Source organism: Schistocerca cancellata, chromosome 2 (assembly GCF_023864275.1).
Source record: "Schistocerca cancellata isolate TAMUIC-IGC-003103 chromosome 2, iqSchCanc2.1, whole genome shotgun sequence".
Lineage (NCBI taxonomy): Eukaryota > Metazoa > Arthropoda > Insecta > Orthoptera > Acrididae > Schistocerca > Schistocerca cancellata.
Window position 1 is genome coordinate 696,958,457 of NC_064627.1, and position 25,879 is coordinate 696,984,335.

The 25,879-nt window shown below is 39.6% G+C and overlaps 1 protein-coding gene across 2 annotated transcripts in view; it reads left to right on the plus strand.

Annotated features, from left to right (window-relative positions):
- LOC126162471 (transcription elongation factor B polypeptide 3) overlaps nt 1-25,879 on the plus strand; it is a 150,094-nt gene that overhangs the window by 17,107 nt on the left and 107,108 nt on the right. The window lies entirely within an intron of this gene.

Below are 25,879 nucleotides of genomic sequence, written 5' to 3' on the forward strand. Positions count from 1 at the left end.
TCAGATACACCGGGGAAATGTGGTAGAGGTCTTCTCAACTGATTGATTTCTTCCAATACATTGACCACATAGGATAATTCCCAGAAGGAAACAACCAGAATGGACATCCAACAGAACATGCAGGGTAATAAAGAAGTGTGTGTGAATATTTGGGTCTTTATCCAGTACTGCATTGCATTGCCACTTGCATCAGGTCTTAACCAGGAAACGTGTCTGATAAAGACTAAATTCCTTCCAGGCCTTTAAGACGGAATCTTGATTATCAGTCACTCAAAACATGTATGGGTGACTTCCTTCCTCGAACCAAGGAAGGATCATCTTCCCCCAGTAAGTGTTACACTGTACTCCTGTAAATCTAGGAAAACTCTTGGATTTGGTGACTAACAACTGGATTTAAAATTATAAGGAAACCAAATAATACCTTGTAGCCTTGCAGCGTGTGTTGGGAGATATCATTCTACATTGATAGTTCAACTCTGCTGGATCTGTGAAACAGCATATCTTTGTGTGAGCAGCATCGGAGATCCTTAAGAAAGCTATCAGTGTTACATGGACACACAGTTTCCCATACCAATCTGCAAATGAGGCTTCAAGGGGTACAATATTATTTTCCTTCCATTCTAAGTGTTTTAGCTATTTACTTAGCAATGTCCAGTTGCATTCTTCAGAGCAATGTTATGTTTCATGTGTCTCAGTGTTACTGTAGCTAGTAATAGTATTGGTTTGCAAAAATATTTGTTCATTTATTCAAATGAATTGAAAAAGATTATATAATATACAAAACAAATGATAATATAGTAGTTATTGGCCGGTACTTGTCTTCAAGAGACAAATATTTAGTACTGCTGAAAACACACACACACACACACACACACACACACACACAAAACACGGGGGGGGGGGGGGGGGGAGAGACTGACAAAAAAAGTGAAACACCAGGAGAGGAGGAGGAAACGAAATGAAACTTCATGGGTTGAGTGGGTATAAAATATTGTTTCAGTGATTACAAAATTGACTCAAATTTACAAAGAACTTCACAGTATGAGCCCAGTTGTCAATATGATGTTGCACCCTTTCTGGTCTAGATGCAAGTATTAATTTGGTGGGGAAGAGTGTCATGGAGCCATTGAATCCTCCCTTGAGGCAAGCTGGCTCACATCTGTTGTAACTGGTCCTTGATATACAGGATGATGATGATGATGATGTCCCGTATGGGTACTGGCACTAAAATGGAGTTGACGTCCAAACTGGACCCACATATGTTCTATCAGAGCAGATCAGGAGATCGTACTGGCCATCATCAAGTAGACAGCTCATAGGGTCATGGGCCATACATGGACGAGCATTGCCCTTTTGGAAAAAGGGCAAGGAAAATTAGAGGAGAAAATCGTGTGGTCACAAAGTTTTGCACAGTGATAGGGGGAGTGTCATGAACGACATACTAAATATCCTGACTGGTGGGGTGTGAGTGTTGGGGTGGTTGGGAGATTAAAGGACACTTTTCTCTGTTTTTCTTATATGACCTGAAATCTGTGGCTTGTAGCAGAAATGTTCACAGTGCAAAATTAAACTGCATGAAATGTCGTAAAGAAAAGATCTTATTCAATTTTTATCTATTCACACTGGTGGTGCAGTGCACAGACATGCCGAGGGAGTGTTTATTTCGCACAAAGTGTGTTCACGCTAAATTTAAAAGAGCCTGTGCTCAGAGTAATATGCTGTCAGTATATATCCGACAATGTCACTGGCTGGGAAACATTTTACAGCATGTGGGGTGACAAGCCTCCACTTTCCCTACATCTGAAAAGGCCCATAGGATTAAACTGCCTCCTCCTGCAACAGAAGTAGGTCTCCTAGATTTTATGGAACTTCATATACGTATTTCAACATACTCAAGCAATGCCTTATAGAAGATACTACTTTAGAATTGATCATGATCGGTCCCATTCCATCAGGCACATTCTCATCCACTTGGAAGGTATACTGTGTCTCCACTTAGTACAGCCTACTGTGCAACTGTGAGCAATTCCTGAATGAAAAAGTTTGTGCAGATTACAACTGATGCAATGAACGGTGGGAGAAGTGCAGTTACTTTCTTATCATTCATTAATTCACCACCACTGAGTACCGACAGAATTACATGGCTTTACAACACACTGTTACTGATAGATACCAGCTAGGTGCCACATTTACCAATCCAATTTTTTTCCCACCAACTCTACAAAGGTCACTGACAATGTCACATTTACAAGTAATACACATCCTAGCCATTTTTTTTAGAAACACATTTTATATAAAAGCTCACTTTGCAGCTGCAAGTAAGTACTCTCTTAATATACTGAAAATAACTCTACTCTACAAACACCAGCGTAATGAAGTTATTTTGTCTATTCACATGAGAAAAATGAACAGGAACTGAGAAGTGAGCAGCGCTAATGAGGGGGCAAGTTGCCTTCCCCGGAAGAACACTACAGCTGTCATACATGACGACTAAAAATCCATTTCTCATCTAGTAGTGTAGAACACTGCACAGAGATTTACATAGATTCTGTCCATATGTATTGTCTGCATTAGCGTTATTAATAACTCATATCTGCATTCTATGTAGTGTGTACGCATTATGTGCGAAATAAACACACCCTGTGCATGTCTGCGCACTGTCTCGCCAGTGATTCGTAAGGTGCGCTGTGGAGGGCCTGTATGACTTTGTGAAACACCCTGTAGTTGCTTCATGCAATGTAATGGGCTGGATAGAGTGGCAAATCACCTACTTGATGTTCGCTTTGCTGACCTATGACGGAGGGAGGTGCGTGAAGATGATCTGGCAACTTACCTTCCCTCATGCTTTTACCCCACACATCTCCCACCTCCTCTGTTTTAAACTACCAAAACAAAATTTATCCCTTAATATGACTCTACTGCTCTTAGGTGTGATACACACATTTAATGTTTGCTTTTTTTAACCCATTATATTTAAAGATAAACATTAATTTTATACTGTTAGAATATTATTTTTAATAGTCTGCTATTTTTCCATTCCCTGAACATGGAAAATATTAGTCCTAGAGAAAAATTGAAAAGGTAGTTTTTGTTGGAAATTTAAAGTAGTTTAATATTGTACTGGGAACATTTTTGCTAGAAGTCGTGGTTTTCAAGTGACCTGAAAAAAAAGCATAAGAAAGTGACTTGTTAATCCTCCCCACCCCACTGCTCAGGATTTTTAGTTTGTTGTTCCAGACAGTCTCCTAGCATTGTGCAAGAATTTGTGACTACATGATTTTCCCCCTTGCAGTAGGTCTTTATTAAACACAATTTCTTCAGGAATTAATGACTCAAATATTCTGTCTCTTTTCGACCTCCAGGGCTTTGCATTCAAAGATTTAACTGTGGTGCAGTTTCAGCCCCCTCAACTAAGTCTGCACTTAGTAAAAACTTTCTCTATACCCATCATGTGCAGATGTTTCCTAAAGTTCCCATGGCCAGTCATTAGTCTTACCATGAGCTTAATCTGTCTCTTGTTTCACAGGCGTGTGAAACTTCTCTTTAAACATGGCTTCAGCATCATTAGCATGCATGCTTTTGTTTCTGGATCTTAGTTCCATATTCTGCAAGCTACCCCCTGATCCAACTATGTAGTTTTGATTTTACAATCACTGTAGAGACAGTGAAGACAGGTTCCACTCCTGAGCAGCCTATCAGCTTGCTCATTACCACCAATTCTTTGAGTGATCAGGGACCCACAGCAGGTTTAACCTGTTGCTTTTCTCGAGCCTCACAAGGGATTCAAGTCATTCTGCAGTGATCTTTGATCTCATTGCAAGGGCAGATAGAGATTTCAGAGCTGCTTGGCCATCTAAATGGGTCTACAATTCTTGTAGCATCTACGCATCTTTTCCTCTCTGCATACTCTGATGATAAATATTTTTGCCTGGAATGTCATGGTCAGCTTTCTTAAGGATGTGGCACTCTCTAGTCTAGGCTATTCTCTGGTCCCATCACCTTTATCTGTTTCCAACCCAGCAGTGAATCAGACTATGTCTCGTGAATGGCAAATTTGCCAAGAATTACTATGGTTAAACTATATGCATAGCCTTCGCAAATGTTACCTCAATGTCAGATCACTCAGGTCATATCACCCGGCATCTTAGATTTTCATGAAACTTTATACATTTGGTTATACTTGTAACATAAGACATCCGCAACATTTTTTTGGTTGCAGTCTGAAACTTCTTTTTATATTTAATTTTCAGTGTGGTGATCTTTTGATGATTTCGCCCTGCGAGAATGACCATGCAAAGTGGTACTAAATGTACAGAAATACTCATAACTCAAGTCTTTATGAAGCTTCAGATTTGGATTATTATTTTTTTTTTTTTTTTTTTTTTCGAAGTTAAGAGAGGCTTGTAGTTAACAGAAGTGCAATTATTTAAGCAGTAAAGTCACAAAGCAAATTACAAAAAATTTTAATGTGTGTCATTTTAGCTACAAGGGCATTAAAAAACGCTTGTATCACATTTCTCCAACCTTCTGGAAATCTAGCTTTGGTCTTAAATAATTCCCATGATAGTAAGGCTTCTATTAAAATATAAATGTTAATGGGTTTTCCATGAATGAACATACAGTTAAAACCGAAATCAAAATCATTTTTGCTGTGATTAAAAAAGTGTCATTCCAAGTAAGTTCATACAAGCCTTACACCACTTACAAGTGTGACAACTCGGCCATAGATTTCTTGAAATGTTTTGTATTTGTTACTTTCTCCATGGTATTAGCCAGTGTAAATTTTTTCCACATATTTCATGTAGTTTATGAGGGGGGACAAATGATGAAGTTTTCAAAAAGCTGTAACTTAGCTAATTTTCAACACATCACTTTCATATTTTTCCAGATAGTAGAAATAGGATGTATCTTAATGAGAAAAAAGTTTTTAATAATTCTGCCCAGCTCCTGGGAATAAAGAAAATTGATGTAAGCTGCTGTGACCCAAAAATGATTTCTTAAATAGGCAAAATACTTTGAGGCAGAGCTGTTATCTGGCCCGCATCCCTTTTTTTGAGACTCAAACATGATATGATTCCAAACAAAAAATAGCATATATTTTGACAGACTTGGGATTTCCATGTATATATTAAAGTATTCCATATCATTGTCCAGGAGATCATTTAACACACATTATGTAGACTGATAAGTTTTAGTACACATGTCTCATGTTCTGTTAGAGTAATAAAAGTACAGAGCCAAAGGTATAATTTTGACTGAAATATTTTCATTACTAATATTAAAAACAAATGAGCACATTTCAATAACAGTTACTGCAGGTAGACAAATGTTTAAATTTAAAGTGTACATGTTCAGCAGTGAAGATCCTTGAGTTCTCGAGTGAAAGTTTTAATAGTGCCTCTGTGTTGAATTCCTTGTGACAAATTATATTCTGTTAACTTGATATTGTTTTCTTTAAAATAATACATCTTCCTAATGTGCTTAATTTGAGTACACCGACAGTACATAAAATGTTTTACAGAGGCAAAAGAGTCTTGCTTCTCAGGCCAAAGGAATGACATTGCTGGCCAGATGCGTGGTGAAAATGTAGTTCAACATCTCCTTCATCACATATATTCTTGATGAAGGTAAAGTAGCACTTGTCATATACAGCTGCCACAAAAGAGTTTTGTTGAGGACAGATGTGTGTCCATTGCAAGGCATTTTCATTGAGTCAGAAAACCAAGGAAGGCTTTTCAGAATGAGTTAATCTTCTAATTTCTAATTAAACACAGGAAAGTGGTTTGCATAAGTGAAAATTCCTAGTACCAGGTATTGTGCAGGTTATCAGAAACCTCTTCTGGAGGTCTTTGTGTGAGAATTCATTATTGATTTTCTCTAAGAAGTGGCAAAAACATTTGTCAGTATTTGCCTTGTAGAAAGTGTAGTCACCAGGTGCATTTGTTATTTGCACACCATTGTCCAGTTGAAGACTAGCTTTTCTCAGTACACATTTTACAGTTTCTGCCAATCTATCACAAACAGATTTACTGCAGCAAGTGGCAGAAAAGGAATGTTCAGCATCAACAGGAAAATCATTTTCATGTTCACGCAAGTTTAGCTTTTTCTAATTTTTTATTGTTTAGCACATCCATCTGTGAAATAATGTAGTTCAGCCAACCATTTCTTTCACGCTCCATATCATCGCTTGTAACCCAGTGTTCACTATCATCAGTTTATTTTCCTCATATATCACATAAACACAAACAGGATGGACTGAACACCTACTTCTTGTCCAGCAAAACTCTCAATTTCATTCTGAATTATAAAACTGTTGTTCTCAGCTAAGTCCATTTACAGAATTTCTTTTTCATAGGTTAGATTTTCTTTCAAATTTATTAGGGATCTTGCATGACGCTTGGGTATAAAGGAGTACTGTTTAAGTGTCCGTAGTTTTGTTACCAACAAGTCAGTATATTCATCAACAGTTGCAGACTGCTTCACCAGCTCTGTCTGTGTTAATCCACTTGCTGTACCCAATTTCATCACCAAAATGTTTTCAAACCAATTTTTCTTTAAAAAATTCTGACATTGTGTCATCACAGGGACATTATAACAGTGATTAAAAATGCAATCATAGTTTTTCTGAGTGACATACAAGAAATTGGGTAAGTGTTTTGTGTGTTTCTTCAGTATGTTCACCATCCAAAAGTAGTTTTAAATTTTGGTGGAAACCACAGGCCCATGCCAAATGACCTTGTTAAAACACACCACTTCGGTGTTAGTGAACAGTATTTAGAAAACCAATGTTAATTTCTGTGTTCTTACATTTAAAACAAGAGTATAGTTCCCTTAGGTTTCAGAGATTAAACAATGTCTAGAAAAACGAATGTTAATGTTTGGTTTCTCCCACTTAAAGCAAGAGTATATTTCCCTTAAGTTGCAGAGGATAGCCTTTCTCTCCATATGTATGTACTTCTGAATGCTAACTTATCTTTTACTCTGAGTAACATTCGAGTGTATCCATGATTTTGGCAAAACTTACAAGGTTGTATTCTCCTGATATTTTGCCATTTGTCCTTTCCTCTTTGCAAAGTTCTACAGTCTCCTTGCTCGCTTCCTTTGCAAATCCTGATTAGTGTTCCACTAAGATATGTTTCTGTTTGTGCAAGTAGAAAATCAGTTTTCCAAGTATGGGGTCATAATGGCAGATGTCACTTCATCTGTGAAAGTTGTACTGGATTTCTTATCAAAGTTTTTATGACGGATAAGCATGAGTTTAGATGTTCTGGAATGCGAGTCTGTTTGCCTAGGTTTCCTATAGACTAGCTCTGTTAAACACCCATTTCAACCACAAACTTGATACACTTGGGGGTCATGTAAGAGTGGCTCCATTGACATATGTCATTGTGCCATTGTTTGACGTAACTATCCATTAAGGTGGACCCAAAAGTAATAACTGTTCACCTTCTTATATTCCTGAAGGTAGGTTCCCTATAGTGAACCGATAGTGATAACCAAGATGGGTGATCGAAGGAAATGGAAAACTGTAAACACAGAAGAAGGGAAGCGCAACTACAGGAGGGTAAATAATGAAGTAAGAAGGGAGACAGTAAAAGCAAAGGAGAAATGGATGACAGAAAAGTGTGACAGGATAGAGAAATTAGAGAAAGAAGGAAACTATGATTTGATGTACAAAGAAGGAATGGATTTGACATTGAGGGAAAAGAGAAACAACAATGGACTAAAGGAAGTCGAGGCAGCAGATGGTAAAGTGGTGAGTGAACCCCAAGAAATAATGAGAAGATAAGAATATATTGAATGGCTATACGCTGCAGATAACTGACCAAGTGAGGAAGACCTTGGGATAGAAGAAGAAGAAGAAGAAGAAGAAGAAGAAGATAAAGTTGCAGATGATGACAAAGGAAATGCAATACTAACTAGTGAGATCGAAGCTTCTATAAAGGAGATGAAAAATCGGAATTGATGAGATTCCAGCAGAACTGTTAAAGTCATTGGAGAAAGAAGGGAAAAGGGAGTTGATTGAATTGTGTAACCAAATATACGTGACAGTAAAATGGTCAAAGGACTTAACAGAAAGTATCTTAATACCTATAGAAAAGAAAAAGAACAGCAAAAAGTGTGAGGAACATAGAACAGTGAGCCTGAGATCGCATGCAGCCAAAGTCTTGCTCAACAGAAGGCTATATGGAAAGCTGAATTGCCTAATAGGAGATGAACAATTTGGTTTCAGGTGAGGAGAGGGAACTAGAGATGCCATTGGGCTACTGGGAGTGATAGGGGAGAGGTACATGGAGAAGAAAAGGAAGGTGTATGTTGTGTTCATTGATCTTGAGAAGGCTTTTGACTGTGTCATATGGGACAAACTGATGGAAATCCTAATGAAGCAAGGAGTCAACTGCAGGGATAGATGGCTAATTAGAAATTTATATTTGAACCAGAGAGCAAGAGTAAGAATAGGAGATGTGGTGAGAGAAGAAATTGTACTGGGAAAAGGTGTAAGACAAAGTTGTTGTTTATCACTAACAGTGTTCAATATCTATCTGGAGGAAATTATTAATAAAAGTTTTGATGGAAGGAGAGGAGTTTGTATATGGGGTCAGAGAGTGGAGTGTGTAAAATTTGCAGATGATATGGTTGTGATGGCAGAGTGTGCAAGAGAGATGGAACAAATATTAGATGATCTAAACACAAAATTAGAAGAACATGGAATAAATATTAACAAGAAGAAAATGAAAAACATGGTAATAGGAGAAAAGGGGAGAAAATGCTGTATGAAAATAGGAGGAGAGAAAATAGAGCAATCGAATAACTTCAGTTACTTGGAAAGAAGTAATAATGGATGATATGTATTGCTCAACAGAAGTTAGGAAAAGAATTGCAGTGGCAAAAGAAGGATTCAAAAGGAAACAGAAATTACTTTGTGGACCACTAAACAAAAATCTGAGGAAAAGACTTGCCAAATGGTACATCTGGAGTGTTGCACTGTATGGTGTGGAGACCTGGACATTGAGGAAGGATGATGAAAGAAGATTGGAGGCACTAGGGGTGTGGATATGGAGAAGAATGGAAAAAGTGAGATGGGAAGAACGAGTAAGGAATGAAGAAGTATTAAGAAGAGTTGGAGAAGAAAAAACATGCTGAATGTCTTCAGAAAGAGAAAATGGAACTGGATTGGACATTGTTTGAGGAGGGACTGTTTATTGAAGGAAGGAATAGAAGGAATGGTGGAGGGAAAAAGTGGAAGAGGAAAAAGAAGATATCAAATGCTGGTCAATATCAAAGGAGACAAATATTCAGAAATGAAAAGACTGGCTATGGACAGACAAAAGTGGAAGAGGCTTAACCCATAACAAGACCTGCTGTGAGGCAGAGTACCATACTACTACTAGGTTCCCTATCTATATGCAAGATCAAGGATGAAGGATGTGTGAAAAGTTCTCGGCCTCCCATAGATTACACCACCACTCGTGTTTTCCCCGTATGTTAGTACACGTCTCGTAAAATTGCAATTCGCTCCAGACAGCAATTGACTGTAGAAAGGAATTTGAAGAGCAGCATGGTGTTGAAAATGGAAGAAATTGATTTTCTTGCAGTGATTAAATTCTTCATGAAAGAAGCTTTACAACCAACCGAAATTCATTTGCGTCTTGTAAATGTGTATGGCAGCTCTTCACCTTCAGTTTGTACCATAAAAAATGGGAGGCGGAGTTTAAATGTAGTGGCCGTGAAAACGTACAAGGTGGTGCAACTGAAGGATGTCCAAAACATGCAAGCACACCGAAAATCATTGACAAAGTGATTATATGATTTAGGAAGATAGGTGCATAAAGGTGAGTGAGATTGCTAATGCTCCATGGATATCAAAGAACACATCTTGCTCCAGGAATTGAACATGAGAAAGCTTTGCGCAAAATTGCTGCCGCATGTGCTCGCTACAGCTCATAAATGCATTCAAATGACACTCCGAAAAGTGCTTGATACATTTTAAGAAAATCAGAAGTGACTTTTTGCATTGATACATGGCAATGAATGAAATATGGATTCACCACTACACACACAAATCCAAATAGCAGTCTGTGCAGTGAATAGAAGCTGGTTCTTCAGCTCCAAAGAAGGCAAGGGCAGGTCAGTCTGTGGGAAAGATCATGGCATTGGTCTTTTTTTATGCAAAACTAATTTTGTTGATTGACTGTCTTGAAAAAGGTGAAACCATAACTGGAGAATGCTACGAGCATCATCTAATGAAACTGGATGCAAGTATTCGTAAAAACATACCTGGCTTAAAGAAGGAAAAAAATCATCTCCCATCAGGACAACGCATCTGTCCACAAAAGTGTCTTGACAGTGGGGAAATTGAGGGACTTGCATAAGTGCTGGAATATCCATCCTTTCATCCAGATTTGGCTGTCTCTGACTTCCATTTGTTTTCAAAACTGAAGAAATTCCTCGATGGTCCTCCAAACAAGAAGCCGTTGTGGCTGTAGATGGGTAATTTGTAGCACTTCTGGGAGAACACCCCAGATAGAGGATAATGGTTTTGGGACTTTGCTGGATGAAATGTATTGATATTAGAGGAGATTATGTTGAAAAATAAAACTTCTTTGAAAGCATAAATTGTCTTTTTTACTATCAGGCTGAAGACTTTTCAGACCGTTGTCAGAAATTACTCTCCAATAGGTAATCCAGGTGGTATTCACCTCAGCTATTGGTGTCACTGCTTCCCTACAACAGATTCTGGGCATTGACATCACAGCCAATGAACAGTTTTTCAGCTGCAAACGGCTATCGATCTGTTACATCAGTTTCTCGGGGGGAGGAGCACTTTCCTCGTAAGGAAAATAAACTGAGATCAAAACATATTCCCTCATGCTTCCTTCCTTATGCTCTTTCATTCTAATGGTCATTGGGTCCCTGGAGCAGAAGTTCACTGTTGGTGTGAATGAAATCCCATTCTTGACATAAATGCATGTTTTGGTTTTGTGTGTAAATCAGTTTACATCCAGTTCCTCCAGTGCCTGATGTGTGCCTTTTATATAAGTAGGGTTCCTGGCTCAGTGCCATGTCCACTTCCTGTCCTAGAAGGTGACTGAAGGGGCCAGTTGCCTCCATACTGTGTTGATTACCCCGACAGCAACCTATAAAAACCTTGTATACAGTTTCAGATCCCACTCTCCCACTGTCTTCAGGAATTCCTCCCCAACTTCAACACATTTATTACATGACCTAAGTGGTTCAGTTTTCCTTGGAAGAAGGAGCACTTTTCTTTGCATTTTAAGCCAGCTGCAGAAGGAACTTGAAACAAATAGTCCAAATTTGCTAAATGTTCAGCAGGTGTATGACATCGACGACATTATCATCCAAATAGTTAGTACAAGAGGGGACTTTTGCTATTAACTATTCCAGGAACCACTGAGAAATTGCAGGAGCTGAAGCACTTCGAAACAGTAGTTTCTGAATCTGGGACAAACCTAAGTGAGTGTTTATCACAAATTATTGTATCGACTGTTTGTCCAGCAGTAACTGTATGTGTATCTCTCACAAACTTGATTTTGAGAAGTATTTGCTTTTTCCCGGTCTGTCTGTCAATTTCTCTGGATGTCGAAGGGGAAAACACTCCACTACTGGTTGTGGGTTTACCATTGCCTTAAAGTCCATACGCAAATGTAAACCACCTGAAAGCTGCTTCAGAATGACCAAGGGTGATGCCCCTTGGCTTGCAGAAATGGGTTGAATAACCCCACTGTCTAGCCACATTTGCAATTCCTGAGCAAATTGCTCATGTAATGCATGGAGGACTGGTCTCATGCGAAAAACTTGTGGCTGTGCGTAGTCTTTCACAGTGACATGAGCTTCAAAGTCTTTAGCCATTCCTATTCCTGAGTCAAATAGTTCCTTGAACATACTACACTATCAGAAATGTTATTGTGAGGAACGGAAACACTAATTTGTAAAAGACTGCTCTGAATGCACAGATTGAACAAATCAAATGAATCTAACCCAAATATGTTTGCACTGTTTTTCGAATTGAGTACATGATAAGACACCATGTCACTCTCTGTAAAGTTGCTGGCAAACTATGCGCACTGGGAAGTGGAAGTTCTTGTCCACTGTAGGCAGACGAAATAGAAGTTGGCTTCTGTAGTGGTGGACTACCAGTTTTGGCACAACTGTCTCTATTTATTAGGGAAACAACAGCACCAGTCAGCAACTGCAACTTAATTGTCTTATGTTCCAGTTTGAAATGAACAAAAAGTTTGTTCACCTGCCGATATATTGCAGCAGAAGCTTTCTGCGGTGCGGAAGTACTTGGTTTGCTTTGTACCCAAGTGAGTGCATCACTTGCACCATGAACACTTGTTGACAGCAAAGCTGTTGCTGCCACATGCTAGCACAATGGTGGCTGTTGCCTTTAGCCTGCCTGCCACATAAGTGCACAATTTGAATGTGGCCTTCTGTTCCACGTTGGAAGCAACTAGCATTACAGCAAGGACAGTCTTTCTGATCATGCCTGAAAAACCCTGAGGACATGATTTTCTCCCAAAGTTTTGTAACACACCCCATGTGCTTTGAAACTGAAGTTTTTACTTGTACTGTTCTTACTGTTTGAGCTCTTTTCTGAACTACTTGAACACAATTCTGTACCTACACAGTTGTTTGAGAATCCACTATAGACAGAACTGTTTTTTTAAATCAGTTTAAGAACTTCAGAGCAAATGTGTGGGTCTGATATATTCTGAGTAGTGGCATTACATGATGTCACGCTAGTGAATTCCCATGCGAACATACAGACTTACAGTGCTTGATAAGACCTCTGAGTTCAGCTATCCAATGTTTGACTGTCTGGCCAGGCTGCTGCTTCTGAATAAAAAAATTTAAACCATGCTGCTGCTACATGGGATTGACTGTCATAATGTTCACCTAGCAGTTTCACAAGATGGACGTACATGACTTTCTCAGAAACAGTTTCAGCACACTGTTTCATTGCAGGACCAGTGGTGGACAAAAAGTAAGCATTGTGCTCAATACCTGTTTTTTGTGGGTGGTGAAGTGTACCTCTAGTTGCACCCTGTTGTCTGACCATTCATTGTTTTGGCTGTGGTATGGGTGAAATTGTGGAGCAGATACTGGCAGTGGTGCTGATGCTTGTTCAGTAAAGAGATCAGTTGGCTGACAGTGAGCAGCAGGCGTTCAGTCTGCTGCATATGGAACTGTGCAGTTTCTGTTAGAGATGTTTCCTGTGCCAGCTCAGACATAGTGAAAGTTAGTAGAGCACACTATTACAACAGAACAAAAATGGGTCAATAGTAAGAAAAACGTGTGCAACTTGTGCACAGATAGGTAGCCAGTGTGAAAGGTAAGTAGGTTAAGCCTCAATCATCGTCGCCATTTGTTGTGACCAGATGAAACTACTTTCGTCTGGTGATAACTGCAGGTTCTTTGATAGCAACTAGAACACATGAAATATTGGTTAACTTATTACATAAATGAGTAAAAGATGTTCTTAACTTGGACATACTTCTTTGCCACAGGATTACTGAATAACTTACTATTGTCATGGACTTTTAAAGCCTCACTTGATGCATGATTAACAAACTGTTCTCTTGAGGTACAATGTTCGTAATTTACAACAGTAAAAGTTCATCTGAAACTTTATGAGTCACTGGCCTACATTATGATATTGACTGCTGTAACTGAAGTCTCAAACTGGGCTGAGCTCTTGTATGCTAGTGATATGAACTGCTTATGTTCCTACTGGTAACTGTAACGTCATATTTACAGGAGACTTTATATCAACCACTTGGTAAGGACCCTAAATCCTCCTCAGATCCTTGTTTGTCTTGCCATTTGGAGTGTAAGAGTTCACAAGTAATACCCATTGACTTAACCAATACTGAGGTAAATTCCTCTTACTTAAACCCAGATGCTCTTGATGTCCAAGTGCAATTATGTTGGCCTGTTTTGCCTTTTGTTAGACTTCCTTTAAAGGTTTTGCAAGTACCTTTTCTCAACTTCGGTTGAAACACATCAAACAGAGATGGAATTTTGCATCCATGTACGACATCATAAGGTGATAACCCTGTTCTCGTATGAGTTTTCAAATTGTAGGTACTAACAGCAAAATCTAAATATACATCCCAGTCTATATGCTGAGAATTCACATAATGGCTTAACATCTTTGATACAGTTCTAAGAATTTTTTCTGTATGACCATTTGCTTCTGAGTGGAATGGACTCATATGTAATTTCGTAACTTTCAGTAAGCAATGACTGCTTAATGAGATCAGACATGAAAATTGTCCCTTGGTCTGTAATAATCATATAAGTATCCTGTGATTTACCATAGTTTGAGCTACTGTACTCACTTTCTTGATCCATTATTACTACCATTACTAAAGACCTTGAGAAGTGATGGATAATTGTTAATACACGCCTGTTACCTGATTGACTATGGTAGTCTTTGTAATTGTATCTTTTGATGGCATAAATCAGCTTGTTGTTTACATGTAATACAGTTCTTAAGATACTGCTGAAAATCAGCACATCTTGTTTTCCAGCAGAATCTTTCTGCTACTCTTCCATCTGTTGTTCTCTTACCCCCCTGACCCAATAATATATGATCATGTGCTTGCCATAATGCTTCTGTTCACAAAACTGCTGGAACTACAAAACATGGTCCACACTTGGTTGACCTACACAATATGCCATCGTGTACGACAAACTATGACTGTCTGTAATACACCCGATACGTTTTATCACCAGCTTGCACTTTCTGCAGAGCTTTGAGATCAAACCCAGAGATTTGCAATGCCCAAATCTTCCTACTAATTGTATCAGCATTTGTGTGTTTATCACCCGGTTTGTGGATTACATCTTAATGAAATTCACACAGTTTGCCAGCTGCTGTGGCTGAGCTATTCTAGGCGCTTCAGTCCGGAACAACGCTGCTGCTAAGGTCACAGGTTCGAATCCTGCCTTGGGCATGGATGTGTGTGATGTCCTTAGATTAGTTAGGTTTAAGTAGTTCTAAGTCTAGGGGACTGATGACCCCAGATGTTAAGTCCCATAGTGCTTAGAACTGGTTGAACCATTTGAAATTCACATAGTTTCAAAGCCCACTTAGTTAGACAACTTGAAGGATCTTTTAGCTCCAGTAGCCATTTTAAAGGTGCACGATCAATAATCACTGTGAACTTATGTCCGTATGGATAACATCTGAAATAACATCTCACACACATGACCACTAACTCCAGCATCTCGGGCCGGAATTCAACATCACGTGGGATGCAAACAGCAATCTGGAAGGGGTGGGGAAGGAGAAGGAGAAGGAGAAGGGATAGTAGTGTACAGGTGGGGAAAGAGATGAACACTCTCTTGTGGTGTGTGCAGAGACCAAACTCCAACAGGCACAGTGTCAGGATGTTGTGGGGCAGGGAGGTGGGGAAAAAGGAACAAAAAAAAAATAAATTAGGGGAGCAAGGAAAGGGGGGGGGGGGGAGGATGCATCAGCAGAGGGCTGCAAATAAACATGGTGGGAGACTAAAATGGGAAGCAGATGATAGGACGTATGGGGTGGAAACTGTTGGGTGGAGGGTGTGGGGACAGTATTTTACCATAGATTGAGGCCAGGATAATTATGGGAGCAGAGAATGTGTCATGAGTTGCACCTTAGAAAAGCCAGTGGTGCAGGGAAGGATCCAGATGGCTTGGATAGTGAAGCAGCCATTGAAATCAAGTGTGTTGTGTTCCGCTACATGTTGTGCCACAGGGTGGTCTACTTTGGCCACAGTTTGGCGGGGACCGTTCATCCTGGTGGACATAACTGGTTGGTAGTCATACCAATATAAAAAGCTGTGGAATGATTGCAGCAGAGCTGGTAAATGACATGGATGCTTTCACACGTGGCCCTGCCCCTGATGGGTTAGGACTGGAATAGCAAGTGCTCGGTGGGTGGATTGGGCAGTTTTGCACCTGGGTCTTCCACAGGGACATGATCCTTGTGGCAATGGGTTGGGATTGGGAGTGGAACTGTAATGGATATTACTGCCACATGATTGAACTACATCACCTTATTTCCTCCTCTTCTGCAATTTGCATTGTATGCATGAAATACACACTTATGATCATTCCCCAATCCTCCTTGGTTATCATGCATTCTGTTGGAACCATGCTATCCCTCGGAGGACATCTGGAGGAGTCTATACATTGGTTCACACATAGGTGGTCAGTGAGTCGGTTCTCCTTTGTATCACATTGGAAGCAGTAGGAGTGGGAGTGCAGATGACCTCAGCAATCACTATTTGCAACATTTACATTCTGACTATCGAATTCCAACATCTTCCCCTCCCTTTTCTCCTAGTTGGGGCTTTCAATACTTATCACACCCTGTGATGCAGTACTTCTTTATCTGGTTGGGGCCTTCTACGTGCCCACCTTCTTACCGAGCATGATCTTTGCCTCCTCAATGATGCTATTCTTACCCCAATTGATCTAATAACCTCTTCTTGTGGCGTCACTGCGTTGATCACTACATGACAGTCTTTGTGGTAGGGACCACTTTCCAGTGATCCTGTTGCTTTGTTCCCACTACCAGATGGACCAACTACCACATTGGGTGCTTCAAGGAGCCAACTGACAATTGTGTGCCTTAGCTGTCATATCCTGTGTCCCTTCGCTGTCATATCCTGACTGGACTATGGTTGCCAGCTTTATGGCTTAGCAGCACCTTAGCCTCCGAAATTGTGGAGTTTGTCTGGCAACTGTACCTTTGGGATTAGCCCTTTAGTGAAGCAGGAATATTACCTCTGCAGTAGCGACTCTTGGCCTTGTATGTGGGTGCCATTCAACAATTCCCTCATCATCCAGTGTGTCTCATTCTTTTTGCTTATGAGGTGTGTCAAACCTCTGGATACCCACTCTCCCTCCCAGCCCTCTGCCAGGATCTCTGCATTTCCTCCCTGTACTGTGCTCCCCTTTTTTTGCACCTGCACCCTCCTCACAGGTAGTCCGCCACTTGAAGTCTTGCGGTAGCATTCTCACTTCCCGAGCACAGGGTCCCGGGTTCAATTCCCGATGGTGTCGGGGATTTTCATCTGCTCCCAGATGACTGGGTGTTGTGTGTTATCATCATCATCATCATCATCATCATCATTCATCCTCATTACAATTTGAGGAAGACAATGGCAAACCACCTCCATTAGGACCTTGCCTAGTATGGCGGTGCGGGTCTACCACGTCGTTCCCCTACGCTCTGTCAAGTAGCATGGGACTTCATCATCATCCTCAAAGGTTGGTGCCCAGACCACAAATTAGGACAGATCTATTTTAAGGTACTAAAATCTGTCACCCCCTTGATCTTTCAGTATCTGTTACATTAAGTTTTTCAGGAGTTTCAAGATGCTACCATCCTTTACACTGATGGCTCTAAAACTGGATAAGATGGGCTATGCTTTTATTCCCCTACCAGTCAGGAACACCATTTGTTGCCAAGAATATGTAGTGTTTTTACAGTGGAGCTGATAGGCATTAATGGAGGCCTCCATTTCATTAAACAGGTCTCCCTTGACCATGTTTTAATATGTAGCAACTCAACGAATAATCTCCAGCCCAATGACTGATGTTACTCCTGTCAGCTTTCAATCTCTGCTATTGATGACCTTCTCGCCGAACTTAGTTGTACTGACTACTTGGTTGACTTTCTCTGATTACTAAGTCATGTGGTTATCCCAGGGAATGAATTGGTTGACCATTTGTCTAGAGGAGCGATTACTGACCCCCCCCCCCCTCCCCACTGCCCCGTCCCCCATCCCCTGTCTCCTTTCCACTCCACTGATTTTACCGACATTAGATGTGGATTCCTGGTGCAAAATAAGACATTTGCTCACATGGAGATGGAATGACATCTGGTTGGCTGCTACCCCCTCTAATAAACTCTGCATATCAAGAAGACTACTCCTGCCTGGTGCTTTTCTACTGTTTCTCTCAGAAGGAATTCACTATCCCATGTTGCCTCCACATTGGTCATACCAAGGACACACATAGTTTCATTTTATATAATGCACACCCTCACACTGTATTTGAGGAGGCTTACAGACAGTAGCTGATATCCTGGTGGAAAGCCCTGTTCTTCTGGCCCTCCATGCTAAACAAGGCCTTCTGAATTCCTTACTTCATATATTGACAGATGATTCATGGTCCATTGAACTGGTTTCCATTTTCTCCATGAGATATATAAAGTTTTAAGTTACCTTTGGTGCGGGGATGGAGTGACTGGGCTTATTAGTGTCACCACCTGCCAAGTGGGTTTGGGGGAAACCTGACTCTGCCTCCTTGACCAGACCACTCTTTCAACCCTCCCTTACTTTGTTTTAATTATTTTTAGATGCAGTTGCTCGTATTTTATGCCCCTTGTTTTCATGGTCGAGGTAATATCCATTACATTTTTAGCCATCTTACTTTTACTGTTCTGCATCTACAGAATAGAAGACATTCTTTGCTATCTAATTGTCTTTGCCTTTCATGGGGATGGTAGGTGTCTCGTGGGGGTGGGGCTTTTTTTTGCCATTGGATGAGCCTGTGAGACTCCTCATCTACTCTGAACTACGTACCGGTCCGATCCTTATGCTTCTCCATAAATTCTTTCTCCGCTGTGGCACCAGTATTGCCTTCAATGCCTTGGTATTACCTCTCCTTCACACTTTGATCTTTAGAGCATGTACTTCGCGGACAATACTAATTCTGGATGAACTATACCTTGATTTAGGAATTGATAACCTTGCTGTTTAGTTCCTCAACCCATCACATGCACTGTTCACTGTATAAATGTTCGTAGGCATTGATATGTGCGGAAAGTCAATGTGTACTTGTAGTAGAACTACGCTTCACCATTTAGACAATGTGTTGCTGTTCCTGTGTAGGTTGTTGAACTACACATTCAGAAAGAAAATCAAACTTGGAAGAATAGCTTTTAAAGCAGTGTGCTAAAAATTCTGCTAAACACTACAATCAGATGTTCAGCGTGTTGGACAGTGCTGAAAGTATTCTTTGACAACAGCAGAAGCACTACTATCACAGAAGCTGTAAACGTACACCGTAAATGCATATTCCTTGTTAGTGTAGATGTGCGGCATTTTACCAACACCTGTATAAACACAGTTAACCAATGTTCCTCTCTGAGACAATCTCAGTCCCCCATAGTACTTCACTCTCAGCCTACCATGGACAAGTGTGCGTTCAGTCAGTTAATTCAATGGGAGAAAGACACCTCAAGCAAAGACATTGAAAGCAGTGACGTAGGTTGAGTTAGAAGAAACTGTCAAAGAGTGTGGGTGGGTAAGACACATACATGCATGCTACCAGCTCTAGAACAAGTGTACATTAAATGTTTTCTATCTCAGAAAACATTCAGAATAAGCATATGCCCATATGATATTTTGTGCTTCAATCCTGTCATATCCCTGAACATTGACCATTCCTCCAGGGACAATGTATGTGTCAATGGTATTAGTTTAATTTTAATGTTTAGTTTAGTTTTTGCTTCCTTTACACTCCATGAGGTCAATGAGAAATTGGTATGCATACAACAGCATGCATACCTAATATGTTCCAAATACTGCACATAAAAATGAGATTTTCCAGTGCTCATACCTTTGGTTCTGTTGGTAATAAAAAGGTAGGGTCAAGTGTTTTAAATAGCCCTTGGGTTAGGGACAATATGTATACCCAACAGGAGGAGGAGGAGGATATTAGTGTTTAACGTCCCGTCGACAACGAGGTCATTAGAGACAGAGCACAAGCTCGGGTGAGGGAAGGATGGGGAAGGAAATCGTCCGTGCCCTTTCAAAGGAACCATCCCAGCATTTGCATGAAGCGATTTAGGGAAATCACGGAAAACCTAAATCAGGATGGCCGGAGACGGGATTGAACAACAGAAGGATCATCTTACTGTCACTACCTTATTGTATGGTGTCAAAGTATGAATATTGCACACTTCATACTGATAAGGCAAATGGAGGAAATTGGTTAGTTCTTTTTTTTACATTTGATGTGGTCTACAGTGGGCTTTATGGGCCTTAAGGAGGCTCCATTAGTTCAAGGGTGGTCCCTCAGAAAACCCCCAAAAAAGGGCTTTTTTTTTTTACTGTATTTTCACCCTCACTAATGGGCCAAAATCCAGCTGAGGACTCCCAAGATGGCTATGCACAGTAAATGGCTGAATTTTTTATGATATATTCCTAATATTCTGGTCTCAAAAAACGGTGAAAAATTTCTTGATGTCTTTATCCATTCTGAAGATAAAGAGATTCAGATTTACCATCTTGTACACATAAAACACTCTCATAAAATCCAGTGCAAGGCAAAAACGTAGTTTATAGAGTGAAAGTGACTTAGCACAAATAAGTTTGCTGCAAAGTATCCTCATTATTATTTGGGAACCCCATGTTCTTGTACTGAAGCACATGCAGAATTTTTTTTCTTGTAAAATCCGGTCAGAGGTTGAAAATTAGTTTTGCATTATTTCATTTTTGCATAAGTAAACTGTCTAAATTTTACTAATCAATGCATTTCTTTTCATATGAGTGGCATGTCTCTTGCTGTGGGAGGGAAACAGTTTTTTGTTTTTTATAATGAAACATATAATGCGGAAAAATTTTGCTATGATGTATGTAAAATGCAAATGAACTATAGCAAGACCTGATTGAAAAGAAGGCAGTGCTTGTTTGGCACAAATAACCATTATTGATTTAACATGTACTGCTGGATAATGGCTTCTTGTATACTTTTCATGTATTATGGTAATCAGCTACACACTTTCTTATTGTTCCTCAATGTTTCCTAATGTCATCTACACATCCTCCATTAGGTCACTTTCTTGGTCTTCTCTTATTTCTTGGAATCCAGCAAAAAGCTTGCCTGATCTCTCAGCCATCCACTCAGCTTCCTACATGTCCTGTCTGCCTTTTCTCCTATTTCATTTTCATCAATCAAAATTAAGTCGTTGACTCGAAGTCCATTCCCAGATGCGTATGCTAGTTTTACCGTCTCTCCTACTAAGTACCAATATGCATCTCTCAGTTGCTTGCCGAATAACTCTCAGTTATGAAGTTTTTACATTTAAAGCCCATATCTCACAATTATAAGTCAAAACAGGTGATACACACTGTTTGTGTATTGTCTTCTCAGAAACATTAAATGCTCAGTTCAGGAAACCCTATTTAGCTCATTAAAACACACCAAAGCCATTTTTAGTCTTCTACTTATTTCTTTTGCAGTCCATCCTGTTGCTGCATTAAAACTGTTCTAAATATAAAAGCTTATCAACTGGTTTTATGACTTTATTGTTAATTTGCAATACTTTCTTTTTGGTATGTTCATTCTACATTATTTTAGTCTTATTATAGTTTTTTTCAGGTCTGGTTTTTAACTTACTGTATTAAGTTCTTCATTTTGTTATTTCAGATTATCTGTACTAGAGGAAAAATTAAGGAAAGTCTTTGTTTTGTTGTTTGAAATTTCTCAGTATTACTACTAGTGCTGCTGAGAACAATTTTGGTGGTGTGGAATCTCCCTGTTACTCTGTTCTTTCAACTTTAAACCATTGAAAAATTGCTCCTATTTGAGCCCAAAATATTAAAAGATGTTCCTTTTTATTTAAAATAATCTGAAAACTCAGTTACCAGCTGCCTCATTTTAGGTGGCTCAGCACCTTTAAAAATTTTCCAAAAAATTTTGGCTGGCAAACATATTCATGTGTTTTATGCTGATAGAGAGGAAGGCATTGGCAGTGGCAAAAGAGATGGTAAAGTAATAAATACTGGAAGATAGTAGAACTTGCTTTTGGTATATAATGAGCAAAGGATGCAATGGCAGTGTGGAGAGAAAGTGATAGACACAGTGACACTGAAACAGTACTAGGAAAGGTCTGAAGGAGAAAGTGCCGGGGGGTGGGAGATATAGAGAAACGAGAAGTGGGCAAGAGACAGAGTGTATGACAGTGACAACAAGTAAGAGTGAGATATTGATGATGGTGAAAAGAGACAGCAGCAATAGGAAGGAAGGAAAGATATATTAGTAGTAAGCAAGAGGGAGACAGTGACAGTGAGAGGAGATTGTATTAGTCGGACAGAATGAAGGGGATTGTAGCTGTGTCACAGAAGACAATGATATGAGAGACACAAAGAGGTAATAACAATGAGTTGCGCTGAATGAGGGAGTGAGAAAGGGCAACGGGGAGTGGGTGGATATTAGTGACTTGCAGCAGTAGACCAGGTGGTGTGAGTGAGCTACAGTTAGGGAAACGTGTGAAAGTTTGAGGTGAGTTGCATGTTAAAAAAAGCATGAATATGTTCGCACCCAAAATTTTTGGGAAATTTTTTAAAGATGCTGAGGTATGTAGAATGAGGCAGCTGGTGCCTGACTTTTCAAATTCTCCTAAATAAAAAGGAACATATTTTAATTTTTTGTGAAAGAAGAATCTGACGGGGAGATTCCACACCACTAAAACTGTTCTCAGCAGTACTAGTAGTAATGCTGAGAAATTTCAACTAACAAAGCAAAGACTTTTCTTAGTTTTTCCCCTAGTAGAGAGAATCTAAAATAATAAAATGAAGAACATAGTACAGCAAGTTAAAAACAGGACCAGAAAATAAACTATAATAAGACTAAAATAATTACAATGAACATATCAATTAAGAAAGTATTGCAAATTAACAATAAAGTCATAAAACCAGTTGATAAGCTTTTGTATGTGGTACAGTCTTAACACAGCGAGCGGATGGGCAGCAAAAGAAGTAGGCAGAAGAGTAAAATGGCTTGGATGGGTTTTGGTAAACTAAATAGGGTTTTTCAAAACTGAGCATTTAATGTTTCTAAGAAGAAAATATGCAAACAGTATGTATTGCCAGTTTTGACTTATAACTGTGAGTTATGGACTTTAACTGTAAAAACATTCATAACTGAGTGTTATACAGCAAGCAATGGAGAGATGAATGTTGGTAATGATAATGTGTACAACTTTGCTTCTGCCATTTCTTCCCCCAACATTTGAGGCTTTAATGAAACAAATTGGTTACCGTATTTACTCGAATCTAAGCCACACTTTTTTTCCGGTTTTTATAATCCAAAAAACCGCCTGCGGCTTAGAATCGAGTGCAAAGTAAGCGGAGGTTCTGAAAAATGTTGGTAGGTGCCGCCACAACTAACTTATGATGTCGAATATATGTAGCGCTATACAGGCATGCTTTGCAGGCACAAAGATAAATACTGGCGCCAAAATCTCTGCGTTAGTAAATAAATTTAAGAAAAAAAGGTGGAAGATGAGCTTTTTTCTCTGCCTTGAGTTTCGACCACTGCATTTTCATACATTATCCAACGAAGTAAATACAAATTCCATATTGTTCATCTTTGAATGTAGCAGCCTTTAACTGTACTACGAAAATCCGACTGGAAAGACTGTTTGGGATGGTTGTCAATACACAAGAGATGGTTGCTAATAGGAACTTTTATGAATTGTGAATCACATGCAGTATTCTCTTCACCATAAGAATAATACGAATGTAAACATTTTTCCATGTATTCCTTTGTGTTTTGTGCTATCTCATTTAAATCCTGTCTGCCTAATAAACTACGAAACTAGAGTGAGACAACAGCAAAAGTGCACGAATATACATATCATGCATGTTTATATTCGTATTGTTCTTGTGCCTAATAGTGATACACTCAGAAATGAAGCACGACAATTGACTAGATTTTTAAATCTAAGATGACTGTAATTTCTGTGCAGAATTTGATGTACAAAAGAGGCATCTGCAAAGATTTTCAAACGGAGAAAAATTTTCGCTATACTTTCGTTCAGAACATCTATCATACGCAGTCTATTATTTGGTTCTTGTTGATCATTATCAAAGAAAGCAGCAGTGTAAGTAACAACAAATAGCAGTCTCTTGCCATTGTTTTGCTAATGAGACGATTCCTCTCTCTCTCTCTCTCTCTCTCTCTCTCTCTTTTTTTTTAAGCGGCGGTAGTGTGCATAAAAGCAAGCCATGCCACGAACGGCGATATGTCGTAAACACTCATTATCACAATGCGACAAACAATGCACGACACAGTACAATAATGCATTTTGAGCTTAGTCACCGAAACACCTATAACAAAGAGAACGGCACTTATCAGATCAAAGAAAGATAAGCAATCGATTCAAACCATACAAAGCATGTGAAAAAGGAAGGGTACCCATATAAATACGGACGGAGCACCTGACGCACAGCAATGGCTACCTGGTAAAGCTTAAATGCTAAGCTTACCACACGAACCAAACTACTGTAGCTTTATCGTCATGCATTCGACCTAAATTGTGTCTCATATTACAATGGACCAACTTTGTTTCGGTTTGGAGGTGCGATCTAAAACGTTTCTCTCCCCTTGAATTTCGAGTCACAAATTTCAGGTGCGGCTTAGATTCGGCAAACTTTTTTTTTTTTTCCTTGATTTAGAGTCTCATTTTTCAGGTGCGGCTTAGATTCGAGTGCGGCTTAGATTTGAGTAAATACGGTACACATGTATCATTCAAAGTATTTTCCATTCTCCCATCTTTCGGGCAGTGTACGAATCCCATGTTGAAAAAATTGTTCGTCTTTTGAAGCGGTCCACGAATCAATCCAATTTGTGAATTCATCAACGGATTGGAAGTGTTGGTCAACCAGGCTATGCGCCATTGATCTAAACAGGTGATAGTGGGAGCAATGTCTGGAGAATACGGCGGGTGGGGTAGGACTTCGCATTTTAACATTTCCAAGTATGTTATGACCTCTTTTGCAACGTGGGGTCGAGCGTTGTCATGCTGCAAAATCACTTTATTGTGCCTCTTGCTGTATTTCGGCTGTTTGTCTTTAATAGTGCTCTGCTCAAACACATTAATTGTGTTTAATAATGAGCACCTGTTATTGTTTCACGTGGTTTTAACACCTCATAGTACATGACACCGAGCTAGTCCCACCAAATTTAGAGCATGATCTTGGAGCCATGAATATTCGGTTTGGCCTTCGACGTGGAAGCATGGCTGGGATATCCCCATGATTTTTTGCATTTAGGGTTATCGAATGAACCCATTTTTCATCCTCGGTCACAATGCGATGCAGAAATCCCTTCCGTTTTTGCCTCTGAAGCTACTGTTCACAAACACCATTCAATGTCTCTTGGTTTCCGCTCACACGGTACCCAAGTTCCTTCTTTCTGAATCATGCCCATAGCCTTGAGACATTTTGAAATGGCTTGCTGTGTCACTCCCACTAATTGTGCTACTTCTTCTTGAGTTTGACACAAGTCGTCACTCAGCAATGTCTCCAATTCTGCATCTTTGAAAATATTCTCTCTTCCACCACTATGCTGGTTTACGATGTTAAAATCACCATTCTTGAAGTGTTGAAACCACTCACGGCATGTTCTTTCACTACTAGCGTCCTTACCATACATACTTGAGAGCATTCGATGAGACTCAGCTACTGTTTTCTTCATATTGGAACAAAACAGTAACACCTCTCACAAATGACGAGAATTAGGCTCGTAAACTGACATTTTCAATCAAGAACAAGTTTATGATGCAGACACAAATCGACTAATGTTTGAATGAGGTCCAAGCTAACTCCCAGACGTCTGCGATCTGTTTCTTTCGACCACTACTTACCGTTGTCGCTATCTATCGGCAAACGGCGGAACCAAAATTGTACACCTTGTAGCAGGAGAGACAGGAAAACTAATATATGCATCAGTGGACAGGATTTGTAGTAAGCTGAATGGATGGCCGAGAGACCAGGGAAGTTTTTTGCTGGATTCCAATAGATAAGAGAAGACCAAGAAAGTGACCTAATTGAAGATCTGTAAG